General features: G+C 42.1%; 1 protein-coding gene across 1 annotated transcript in view; it reads right to left on the minus strand.

Annotated features, from left to right (window-relative positions):
• Positions 1–10,218, minus strand: part of PRDM1 (PR/SET domain 1) — a 105,139-nt gene extending 94,921 nt beyond the window's left edge. The window contains exons 1-3 of the mRNA XM_061460175.1: positions 10,144–10,218; positions 8,951–9,044; positions 8,170–8,208 (exon numbers count right to left, since the gene is read on the minus strand). The gene's annotated coding sequence lies outside the window, so the exon portion shown is untranslated. The remainder of the gene's footprint in view (positions 1–8,169; positions 8,209–8,950; positions 9,045–10,143) is intronic.
• Positions 10,219–13,641: the final 3,423 nt, after the last annotated feature.

Consider the following 13,641-nt stretch of genomic DNA (forward strand, 5'->3'; position numbering starts at 1 on the left):
TTTTTTTTTAACTGTGCTTAACAATAGAGGAAGATTTAACAGGTGTCATTGTTTCTCCCAGGTGTAATCATCTTTTTCATTTGCCCAAGTAAGAAAAGAAAAACTATTTAATGAGCAGGCTGAAAGTGATGATTAATTAATCAAATTCCAGAGCCTGGGGGAGTCTCCTCCATTTGGGATACATTTCCTTTAGCTGTAAGCAAGCTGGAAGGCAAGAGACAGGCTCCTCCTCAGCTTTTTGTTTTAGCTGGCATGTAGTTGTAAAGGATGGAAGATGCTTAAGCCAGTCTGTGTTTGTGAAGGCTTGAAGATGTTTCTCAGCTTGTCAGCCTTTCTGGCATCAGTCATCCAGGAGTCACGCTCACTGCCTCAAAACACAATGGGCTTTTTTAAGTGCTTGTGACAACACCCCAACATCGTCCAGTGCAAGACTGGGCATCAGTTTTGATATTTAAGTGGCAGCACTTGCTGATACCATTTCTTCTTTTAACCACTGAGACCTAAATCTGCCACTTCTTGAACGGAATATCCATATGCATTAAGTGAGCCCCTGAAGATAAGCCACCTCATCAAAGCTGGTTCATGACTGACTTTCTAGTGAAAACTTGAAAACAAGGAGCAATAGGACAGGTCAGAGTTGGTAAGACGTATGGCCCCTTTCCCTTTTCTTACCACACCACCACCTAGGGGACCTTTGATCTGAATGTCAGTGGTGAAAATACACAAACAGATACTCTCTTATTATATACTCACAGGTGTACATTCCTAAAACTGCTACATTCCATTACTTTCCGCTGCACTGGAAACAATACCTTCAGAAGTTGACCCCTTCTCTGATCCTACTGGTATCCAAGTACAATGCATCACAGGAAGTTCAGCATTCTAAACACCAGCAACGATCACACCAACAAATTCAAGCAGCGCATGTAAGGACAGTACCAAAGCGCTGGCTGAAGTTCGTCTGTATTACTTAAGACTGTGCACTGCTTCACAACTCGCAGAGAAAGGGTGCTTCTCATGCTCAGCAGGAACATTTCTGGGCAGGCAGCTGGAGTTTTGACGCTGCGAACACTGGATTTAAGGCTAGCTGACACAATTTTGCCAGTGTAGCAAGTAGAAATCTTGTTGAAATAGGTACAGCCCCTGTGGACATTCGGATCACTCCCCATAACAGCATGCAACAAATAATTTGTTTGGGCTGGGGCTATTGAATGCAAATGCACATCCCATCCTCATAATGTTCCTACTTTTTAAAAATCAGTCTTCAGCTTTGGAAGTTTAACATAGGAGGCAATGCTTTTCTCCTTCTGCTAAAAATATGCCAGTATATTTCAGTAACTGGAAAGAATAAAGGAATTTTTCCATTTTTCTCTGATTGTTCTGCATGGTGTTTTATCAGCAGACTGCTACTGCATCTCCTTTTGTTAGAAAATTAAAAGTTGAACTGCAAGCATAAAAGCCACCATGAACCATGCAATAACCTTCAGGCATTTTAAGAGCAGCAGAGGTTACAAGGGCAGCTTCTGACTCTAAACAGCACCTATTGTTTCTCTTTCTTCTTCAGTAACAAAAGCAGAGCTGAAAGCTATTTACCTGGTTTTACCTCTGTCAGATCTCATTTCCCCCTTTATTTTCAGCAGATGATCTTATCAAATAGTGACATTTCTAACAATTGCTTTGATCAGGCTTTTTTTTTCTATTTCATTAGTAAATTCTACAATATGTAACTCAGCATAAAGTCACCGCAGAAGAGCACTTAGGAGGCCTCAGGACTCTGTCAATGTGTATCTAAATTAAGGGCAACTATTTTTAAGCTTATAGGTTAATATGCTTTCATTTTCAAATTATGAGGTCCAACTTACAGTACAAGGCTCTGATCTTGCAAGCACTCCCACGCTAACAACTTTCTGTCTGCACCATCCCATGTGTTCCCCTCCCACTGTAATCAGATTCATATAACTGGATACTTCTCTTGTGCAAAGACGACTGCAGAGCAAGGGTGGAAGGATAAAACTCACAATCTACCAAACTTCTGGGTGTACTGCTATTCAGTGTTGTGTGTCCAACATGCTACTCGCATTGTTTATAATACAGAAGCACAAAGAAAAGAAAAAAAGGTTTGTTTCAAAACAAAACTCTTACATGACTAGGCATCATATAGACTTTCTGTAACTGGCCAGGAGTGATCTGTAGTTAATACAGAATCATTAAGGTTGGTATACAAAATCCTCTGAGAACTAGCCTTAAAAAATACTCAGTACAAACAAAAGCAACCCACAACATATAATTTCTTCCACTGTTTTACACTACTTATAAACCTTCCAAAACAAAAAATGCTTTGGGGGTGGGTTTATCTTTAGGAACAAAGTTCACAAAAAAGCAGTAATTTCTAGCTTTATTGATCCCCACTTTAAAAAAATATTTTCTCTTTTTACTTGCTCTATATCACTTCCCAGCACCCACCTCTTGCCTTTGTACACTTCTGTTATTTCATCAGAGGTAAAAAATTACTTGAAAATATATAACAGAAATCATTCCCCAATTCATAAGCTGCTCTTATAATCTTAAGGAACTGAACAGAGAAATTACTTTCAGTGATAAATTAAATACTAGTAAAGTATATACAACCCTAAAAACACCATTAGGCATAGCAATCTACAATGTATGTTTATTGCATTTGGTTCTTCATCATTAGCTGGAATTTGTAAATACTGTACAGAAAACCATTTAAAAGAGTGAAATAACAGGACTTTATGAAAGCATCTTATAATTTTGTATTTTTAGGAAATCATTGGATAAAAATCTAGAAGTTCAATTTTCCTTACTGTAACATGCTTATTTGTGAAATCTGACCACTGTATGTCGCATTAGCAGAACCAGGCTCCCAAGTCAGTCCAGCTGCTATAAACTGTCATAACTCAACTGGAGCTGATGCCCCACTAGGACTAACTTAAGACCTGAAAAGCGTTTCTGACAATAGATTTAAAAAAAAAAAAAAAAATGAAGGCTGAAAACATGTCTCTTGGCACAAGCTGGAAGTATATTGAAGAGACACATCTTTTAAAATGGCTAACCCTTATAACCCTTAAAGCCTTACAATCAAGTTTAGAGTTTTGTTAAGAGTATTTTCACTTTCTGCAAAAACTGTATCACCAATAGAAAATTAAATCAAGGTAGGCTCTGAAATGCATTTTATTCTTTTGGCATCAACTCTTGCCCTTTTTGCAGCCTTGTTTCCATCCAAAGCTTTTTCTAACTACAAACAAAAAGGAAATTGACATCTGAGTGCCTGTAAGAACTAAAATTAGTGCATATATTATTTTTCTTCATATCTTTACTGAGTCACTTGAAATGTTGTAATTACATATATTTCCTGCTTTAATAAAATACTGGTGAAAGGCTTAGTTACTATGATCCTTTATAGCTCTGGAAGAACTGGCAAGCTGGGACGAGGAAGGTAACTTTCCAGTCAGTTCAAAGGAAATGGAGTGTTCTCATTTCCATTTGCAGAATTCACTCTTTAACAGTCTCTACAGACATCATTTCTATGTGACCTGCTGCAGGGCAGCATCTGGGCACAATATTTTCATCTTATTAGGTTTTTTTTTCCCCACTGAAGATATTATTAGTTTATAAAGATCGGGAAAAACTGGGCACAGGGTGACAAGACGTTTGAGCAAAAATGTATGCATAGGCAGTTAATCACATTTCTCCTCATAGCTGCTGTTTGTGTTAGGATTTATTTCTCTGTTGCTTCCAAATGTGAACACACACACACACTCTCACAAGTGTCCCATCTTTCCTCAGAACTATCAATTTTGGGCAATCACCTAAAAGACTTGATTACTTTTCTGCATTACTTAACAAAGCAAGTTTTGTTAAAAATATTTATACTGAAATTCCAAAAATGGCATCATGCTTCCATAGGAAAGAACAAGAATTAACTTGAATTTTTGAAAATTAGTGGCTCTCTACTCAAACAGTTTTCCCACGTCTAACAAGAGCTAGTTTACTAACACTGCCTTCAAAAATGTTTATTAGAGGCTTGGAAGATAAAGAAAAATAATTTATTTCTCCTGTTTACTACCCAAATATCACTTGAGTCTTCCCACCACACAAGATGTATACACTCAGTATTTTCAATTACTTTATCTGGATGATGCATTTCAGTAACTAAAACATTAAGACACTTGGCAGACACAATAAAATTATTCTGGGAAATTGATGTGGGGGGCAATGCTTCTAAACTTCTTCATAGGACACAAATTGCTATGGAGATGGTTTCCAATAACAGTATTTAGGAACCTTTAATCACAAATACAGTACGGCAAGGATATTATTTACAATACACCTACATCTGGGAAGCTAGACAAGACTGATGAGTTTCTGAATATAATGGCACTCCTTTTCAGGTGTGATTTTGAGGGCACCTACCTTCACAAGCTTGAAGAGATTAGAGCATATATAACTAAAAATGCATAAATCATCACACAAAAGAAAAGACACCAAAGGCTTAAAGGAGGAGGAAAGTAAGGAAAAGTTATTCCATCTTCCTTCCACACTTCTGGAATGTGGGCAGATCATAGTAAAAGTTTAAGTGGCAAGAAGATTAAAGGAAAATTGTTAAAGCCAAAAAGAACACTCACATCATCTGGTGTAAGTCAGCTGTGTCTCCACAGACTTCACTGGAGACACACTGATTTACACTAGTTGATGTTTTGGCCCAACGGCTTCACAGAAGATACTATCGGTTAAATGTGTGTTCTGTTCCGATTAAAAGCTTCTCTCGCCATCAGAGCACATCTTGTCCCAGCTGGAAGCCACTCTGGCATTTTTCTTTTTTGCTAGAAAGTCCCCTATAGGCAAATTCCAAAATAATGATTAAAAAAAAAAAATCTACATAAATTGTCAACTACTGTTTGTTATTATTTATCATGTTTTGACACACACAGGCATGCCAGGCACTTTACAGAAAATACTTTGAAGACAATTCCCTGCCCTGTGGAGCTTAAAAGACAAGGGCTAGTCCATTCTGCTAACACAGGGCACTGCTTTACCAAAAATTATTCCAGTTACTACTGTGAGGAATGCCACCAGAGTAAGATTGTGCTTACTATGCATGCTAGCAATTTCAAGTCCTAAGTATTGAACACAGAAAAAAAAGGAATGTAAAAGAGATATTTTCAGATAGAAATGTTTCAGACACACTTCATCTGGAAATCCTTCTGAACCTAAACACTTTTTCTGTGCATTTAATGTGCCTAGTTTTCACCAAAAACACCCCAAGCCTGAAGTCTTGTCTTTCCACTGTCTTCTACAAGCCTTATCTTTCTAAATGTCATTATACAAGTATATGATGCTTAACATGTGGTTTCTAATGTGATACATTGCTAATGAAGAGATCCGTAGCATTGTTTTTAATAAGAACGAGGAATCAAGAATGGTGGCAACAATTCTTGACGACTAACACCCATATGGTTTCAAGAACAGCCACCCAGCCCTGCACAGAACAGTACAACTGCAAACCCAGACAAGCCTTCAAAGCAGAAAGGAAAGTCAAACGTGAGGCCAACTGTGAAACTGAAAGGACTATCAGGTTTGAGGAGGACTACAGGGAAAAAAACCCTCATAAATTACAAGGGTTAATAAAGAAGATTGCTTTTAACTTCACATCCTGAGTATCGGAAAGTCATCATCATCATTTCAGAGCATCCAAAAAGGAGGAGTGACCTGTCAACTGCTAAAAAGTGTTTCTAGAAATACTGTGTCTTCACATCACTACCTTCTAAATTTTACCTGGAATCAAAAAGTACTTAATTTTAATGTACATAGCAGATACATATCAAGAAATGACCCAAATCTACAAAACTAATATATAGCGAATATATACATAAAGGCACACTCCCTTCTTAGCCCCATTCTTTCGGCTGTAGGAGTTTCATGGTAAGTTTTCAGTAGGATCTCAGGTCGAGCCTTTCACTTTTACAAAAGCTGTCGCTTAAACAACTTTTGTTATTGCTATAACTGTTGACACATAAAGTAAAATAAATAAATCTGTCAGACATCTTCAGTTGTACAAAGGATTTAGGAAAATAATTGCTTATTTTTATCTATTATTACTTCTAAGACAATCTAATCAGTTTTCACTGGTACCAAAGGAGTTAATTTTGCAAAGCCACAAGAAAGCAAACCTGTGACATTAGGCCATCTGCATTCCTGGATTAATTTTCAAAAATACAACCTTTGCCATTAAGAAGAGCATTTCCAAACTTACCAGTTAAGCACACAGCACTATTTCAATCACGACATAAAATACATTATTATTAATATTAGGTACTTTAGCAAGCTCTTAACAGCTGCTGAGACCACGAGCACTTCTAAGGCTTTTGGCAAGGTTTAGCAAGTTTGGAAATCAGGAAGATGAGATCTAGCATAGATATTTTTAGAATCGAATCACTTAAGAAATAAAAATCATTATCTAAGGAATCATACATGAAATCTGCAGTTAAACTGACAATTGTAATATTCTGACTGTTCCTCTGTAGTTTCAGATTGTGTTGTAATCTTTCAATTCTATGAGGGGAAAGTCAGTATGAGTACTAGAGGTACTCAAAACACTTTGAAACTCTTACTGTTTGACAGCTTACTGTTTGACAGTGTCGCAGTTCTGAAACTGTTATTAGCTGCTTCTTAAAGGTTACCTATTTCAAATTGAAATTGATGGAACAATCATTTTCACTTCCATCCAAAATGCTTTACAGGAATTACAGACTGTTTTAATTTGTTAGACATATTATAGTGGCTTACCTACTTTATGTAAAATTATTTCCTATTTTGAAGTGTTTGCTAAGGATTTATTTGCAGGATGCAATGCCTCACATAAATTTATTAGCACAGAAAAAATTAAGAAAATAGCACTGCTAGTACCAGAATCCATGGGAACACTTTAGTGTTTGGAGTTATTTCAGACAATCTAATGGGCTCTTATTTGCCTGAAAGAAATCACATATTTACAGAAGAGGTATGTTCTGCAAATTCTCATAGCTCATCTGCAATTAGCATTTATTATTTATCAATCAGAGCAAAACAGAGTTCATCTGAATAGGAGAGCTAGGACTCAAGTTAATTTGTCATCCATGATTATCATTTGGAAGTTCACTGAGTTTATTAAAGGCAACTACTGGGTGATAAGGACAGTAGAGACACTATTAACAATGTCATTTAAATTGCTTGAGTTGGCATCATGCCCAAGTCCTTCAGATCAGTATATCAACACACTTGTTGCTGGCAGAGACTCATTTAAAGAGGGGGACAGGACAGACAGGGAAGAGGACCTCACTCAGAACTGAGGCTGAGTGTGCTGTAGAGATTTCCACAGGAACTCATGAGAATAAGCAGTTATTACTCAGTCTTTGTATTTTTGATTCCTAGACAAGCGAATGACAAAATAATGACAGTCATGTGAAAGAGTCTGTTCTTCATAAGAAAAAAATAATGAGAAAGCATTTTTACAATTTTCCTTTGAAATTACTTGAATTTGCATTTACTGGAACAACGTATTTTGCTTGTAACTGCAACGCTGACAAACTAACAAAGACATCCCCCCAGTCACTTGCTCTGCCAAATTTTATGATCCCCTATCTCTCCTACCCTTGCCGCCTCCGTAAGATTTCCTGCTTTCACTTCATTAAATGGAAAGAGAAAGCTTCTGGGAGCTGCACACTGTTTATTTTCAGAAGTAGTAACAGTCATTCTATTTCATTTCAGACAAGAATCATGCCACAAAGTATCATAACACATTTGGGAAAGCAGCAATTAAGAAGGTATGGGGAATATGATTTTTTCCCTAATTCATACCAAAATAATGGTCAGAACAGGATTTTTTTCATTGAGCTCTTCATCTCCTGTTTTCCTAAGCTACATTCTAATTAAGGAAAGAAAAGGTATCCCTTTTTGGAAAGGAGAAATTCATCGGCTTAACAAGCATCTCCGTGTGTAAAAGAAGCTTATCTGTTTGCTACAAAATGTTGTACTTCCCAATATTCACACCATGGCCAGCAACAGATCGGCATTTCCCGAGCACTGTGGGCCTGAGCAGTAGGCAAATAGTCAGGTACACACAGTACGTGGCCCCGGAGGATGCAATTGTTGGGGAAAAGGCTGTCTTACCTTCCTCAAATTGTCCTCCGGCGTCTTCAAGTGAATGATCTGGAAGCACAAAACCAAAAACCCCTGAAGTAACAGCTCAACCCGAAGCCAGCACCGCCGATTTACCGCTCCCCCCCAGCTACACACCCTCCAGACCACTTTCCCACTGCTTGCACTACAAACAGCAACTTTCCCGTGACGTTTATTTTTTACTGGCGAGCCATAAAATCGCCTGCTTGTCCAATTAATGCAAGCATCATCGTTTTCATTTACCTTTCACCATCATCAGGGAAGGAAAGCAGAGAGGGGGAAACAGAAAAGCAAATGCATAAAAGAAGCTTCAGAAACACGAGTTTCAACTCATTTACGATCCCAGATAAAGGTTAATAGTTAAACTCCTTCCTCTCCCTCCCACCCTCACAATTATTGATGCCCTTCAAGAAATGAAATGTTTTTTGTTCTCGTTTACCAGAGGCTAGACAAGCTGTCAACATCTCCACTTTATTTACGGGTTGAGCAAGAGCAGTTCCTCAAACATCAACATTTTTTACGTTAATCCTGGAGAGACTCCACTTCTCTAAAACTACAAAATCTGCCAACTTCTGTAGTATTTATTTTTAACGAACGAGAGCCTGAGCTATCCTCCCTGCCCTCGCAGGAAAAGAACCGGGAAAGCGCGGCTCCACTCTCCCAGCTTTAAAGCCCTTTTACCTCCTTCCCGCACCACTCAGCCCCTGGACACTCTCCATCCCACCCACCTTCCTTCTCACCCCCCAAAATATCTCCCCTCCCGATCTCCCACCTGCTCCACGTCCGGTGGGATTTCAAGGGAGGAAACAAAATCTGCCAAGTGGTCCCTTTTGGGCGATTTCTTCAACCCGTCTGGAAGTTTAAACCTGAAAAACAAACACCTCCATTGAATGCAAACTAAGCTTTGGGGGTTGTCGAGTTAATTCCTCTGCAGACAGCTACTCTCAGTGTCTGGTTACACAAACATACCTACAGACAGGTTGGAGGGGACTCCTTTAGAAACCAAAGGGAGGGGAGAAAAAAAAAAAAAAAGTCAAAATAGGTACAAAGGTTGTAGCGGAGGACTCGGGAGGGCTGGAGAGAAGGAAGATTCACGGCAAGAGACAGGTTTAATATCGGGAAGGGACGGGGAGAGTTAAAGAACGGGGCAACCCGTGAAGGGGCTCACTGCGGATGGAAGGGGCGTCCTTTCGGGCGGCAGCGATAACAGGTTTTTACACACAGCCTAGGTAAAACAAAGGACAGCACAAACCCGGCCGGCCGCGGCGCCGCGGGTGCGGAGCGGACTGCTCGGGGGGCAGGCGGCGGCTGGGCGGGGGGGGCCCGGCCCGGCATCGGGTGTCGCTGACACAGCCGCCCCCTCCGTACCGGCAGCTCGCCGCCCGCACCCGGTGTACACGCACAGCGGCTACCGACCTGCCCGCCCCCCGCCCGCCCCTTGCCGCCTTCCCGCTTACCTGCCGCTGCCCCCGGGCGCAGCGGGCCGGTCGCGCCCGCCGGCCGCCAGCCCCTCGCCTCATCGCGCCGGGCACAAAGGGGCGGCGGGGCCAGGCCGCGCCGAGCTGCGAGCCCCGGGAAAAGCGGTGGTAACAGTAACGGTGAGCGCAGTGACAGCCGCGGCGGCGGCGGCGGAGGAAAATGAAAAAATAATTAAAAGAAAAAAAGAGAGGGGGGACACGACCACCCTTAATAAGCCGCCGTGACCATGCCGGTGAGGCGAGTCCCTCCTCCCGGGGGCAGCGCTGCGGGGCGCGCTCCTGCCCTGCCTGAGGGGGACGCGGCGGAGGGGAGGGGAAGGGAGGGGAGGGGACCGGGCGGAGGGGAGCCACCCTCCTGCCCGGACTCCCGCGCCGCCGCCTCCAGGGACGGGCGCGGAGGGAGACGCCGACGGTGCGGACCCGTCAGCGTTAGGAGTCGTGCACACAGCAGCACACCCCCGTCGTCCCCCAGCCTTCCGTTAATCACAGTCCGCAGCCCCGAGCCGCCGGGCCGCTTCCCGGCTGTCACATGGCTCCCGCCACTACCCCCTAAGGGTTTCGGGAGTCGCTTAACTTTCACTTTGGCCCCGCCGAGGGACTCCCTGGGAGCCCCCGCAGCGCGGGGCTCACTCACCCGCTGCCTCGCCTCAGAGCGGGCACGGCGGAGCCCCCATCCCACCCCCTGGTCAGGGCGCGGGGCCGCGCACGGGCAGCGGCAGCCCCTCGGGCCTGCAGGGGTGCGGGGAACACAGCGCTGGCAGCCCTCCCCTAGCTGTTTAAACAGGGAAAAGAGGAGAATAGGAGAAAGATAACAGGGCCCGAGGGAGCTCCGGACTGGGGAAGGGCATGGGGCGCTGCAGCAGAGAGGCGCGCAGGGGGACTGGTGGGAGCGGGGCATTTCAGAGCCGCAGGCAGAAATGCTTTCTCCTGCTGCTGATAGGACTGATCTCGTGTGCACCTCGTCCCCTCAAACTGCTTGATCAGTTTATTTAAAGGTATTGGTGAAAATCCTGCTGGAGATTTTCATGAAACAGGAGCTGCCATGTGCTGTGCAGGGTGGGTTGCCTCAGGCAGTCGCCAGCATGTGGCATGGGGAGGTGGTGGGGCCTTCTCTCCCCACTTCCCACCAAAACACTCTGCATGCTCACCTGTGGACAGATCGCTTGATACCCCACTGACAGCAAGTCCATTATCATGTGTGTATGCCAGGAGCAGAACTGGCCTGGGACCCTGCTTTTTTGAGCTTGGAATAAACACTTCCAGAGTTGGAAGTGCACTCAATACAAATGTTGTTGCCTCCCTGGTTTGTTTTGTACGATCAATTACATAGGAAAAGGGAATTACAATTTCTGTCCTGCTGAACACAGGCACCCCACTCTCATGGACATGGCTCTCCTATATGAAGAACGAGATTTTCCATGGGCACATCTGGTCTAGATGTTGGTACCATTCGAACTGGAGGGGAGAGATCCAGAAAAGAGCATAGCCTCCTCCAGAGAGGCTCTCCATGTGCCTACTAAGAAATGCCCATCACCTGCATGGTGTTTGTGTTCAGGTGTTCATGTAACTGAGCTGGTGGCTCCCAGCAGTTCCTGGGAAACATAGCAGCACTGACTTCACTAATTATGGCTTCATGTGCTTGGGCAAAGGCAATGTTGTGCCAAGTGAGTCAACTGGCATCATGTCCTTGTTAAAGTTTTTATGTAAGCTCTTTCACTCTGGCCTTCTCTCAACAGTCATCAAACATGGCACAACACATGTTTATTGTCTTTAATGAGCTGGCCTGCAACCACCTTCACCAAGGCCCTCTCCACAAGCACAGCAGCAATCCCTTGGGTTTTGTCAAAGCTCTGCTGATGCTGGTGCCAACCGCTAGGCTGCATGTTATGAAGAACTAACACATGCTTGCAGTGAGTGCCTCCACACCTCAATCTGCTCTCCCCAAAAGTCTGGTGTGGTTTACGCAGTACGAACAAGCAAAACATAATTAAAATGGGTTTTATTTGGGGGTTTTATTCTCAAAGCACAGTTAGATAAAAAATTACCACCCAGAATATACATTCCAGTGACAACAAATGAAGTCCCAGCACCACATATTTCAGCATTCTGTCCTGAGGTTTCTGTTTCTGAACTACAAGCATTATCCTGGGTATTCACTGTTAAACGGAACAAAAATGACCGTGACATTTGTGTTTCTCTCTTTTTTTTAGTGTTTAGCATGAGGCAACAAGAAGCACTGATAAAACAGGCTGTGAGCAAACATTTTCTCAGAAACATCCAGTGCATGGCCTGTTATTCTGTTTGCTAACTTGAAAATTAAATTGCTATTTGAGATTGTTCCATATTATATAATATTCATTATTTTTCCTTAATTTTCCCTTCCATTACAAGGCCAAATTCGACACCTTTTATCCGTGTTTTTTTTGTTTTGTTTTTTTTTTTGCTAGAAACCCTCATGAGATCAAGAGCTCTAGACAGCACACTACTGCTAACTGCCAAAATAAGGCAGTATCTGTCCCCAATTACATAGTCCCCTCTCCAGTGACAGCATCCTCACTACCCAGGAACAATGGCCTGAAGTTAAGGGAGAAAACATTTTACAATAAGTGAAATACAGTGAAACAATAGGCTAATTTACCAAATAAGAGTAGTGAGATATCATCCCTGAAAAGAGTCAAGAGTAATACAGATAAGAGAGAGTGAAGAGGTGATCAGGAAGTCATTCAGGCCTATCTTCTGATGCCCAAAGATTAAATCTCTCCTAACAAAACAGAGCAAGGAATAATGTTATCTTCTGTTTCCTCCCCCTGCCCCTTGCATTTTTGATCAAGCTCTGTTACCTTCGATGCTCAGGAAAACAAAAGGGTGGAAAATACAGAAAGTGAGAGGAAGGAACTTTTTCCTTTTTTTTTCTTCTTTTAGTTTTAGAAGGGGCATAAGCCTATTTATTCGTTACCAGACTTTTACCACAGGGCATTTCAATTGAAATATTTGCAATTAAAAGAGCATCGGTTCTACTTACAAAAGGCTACAATTAAAGGAATATCAGGCTAAATGTCCATCAAGTGTCCATGATGTTTTAAGTAAATGAAGGGGAAGGAGGTGGGTTTTGTTTGTTGGCTTTTATAACATCAGAAGAAATGGTCTCCAACAAGTGAAACACATTTTTAAATCAACCGAAATAATTTCCATCCTCAAAATTACAGGGAGGAGTGCTCCCTCGCAGAAGAACATTTGAATGATCAATAGCAGAATAATCTGAGGCAACCAAGTCTGCTTTTGCAGGGAACAAATGCTAGGTTGATGAGCAGTTCAGGGAGGGATGAGTGAACTCAAAGCTGTCCCTTTATGTAGTTTTCACACTATTGTGATTTACCGGCATTTATAAGTGAGAAACAACCTGCCACATATTGTTTGTATCCAAATGCTTGTAGGCTCTGTGATCCAAATAGCTCTGGGGTTTGTTTATGATAACGGTATGCATGAGTCTAAATGGCATTCTGTTTTGAATTAAGAGCTGAAGGAAAAGTGCTTTGGGGTAGTCTACACCTTTTTTAGTCCTTGGGCCATAAAGACCACTGATACAGACAAAATGTGACAAAAAGTGTGTGAAGAGGGCCAGCCGGATTAAATGGAAAGGTGGCCTTCCTATGAGAAATATAGAAGAGCTTTCTGTCCCTGAACTAGACAGGCTGTCTATAACCTTGAGCAGGACACCATGCCTTCTTTTTTTCTGTACAAAGTAAATAATACTTCTCTGTAAAGTAGTCCACCATGTCCCAGAATTTTAAGTATCATTGCTTTCAGGTTTGCAACCTCCTCCAGCAATCTCTTGTGGAAAGTGCTTGATCAGAATTGGCAAGGAGTCTATTTAAGAAATTTCCTTCCCTCTGAAATTTCAGTTAGCAGAGGTATGCTATTGAAGCTCAGTCTGTACTAAGGGAGAAATTGCTGTATTAGAGTCCTGAAAATTTGCTGCTCGTTT

Source organism: Pezoporus flaviventris, unplaced genomic scaffold, assembly GCF_033815535.1.
Source record: "Pezoporus flaviventris isolate CSIRO_AGI_PZ_B2104156 unplaced genomic scaffold, CSIRO_AGI_Pfla_v1 ptg000031l, whole genome shotgun sequence".
In the NCBI taxonomy this organism is placed as follows: Eukaryota; Metazoa; Chordata; class Aves; order Psittaciformes; family Psittacidae; genus Pezoporus; species Pezoporus flaviventris.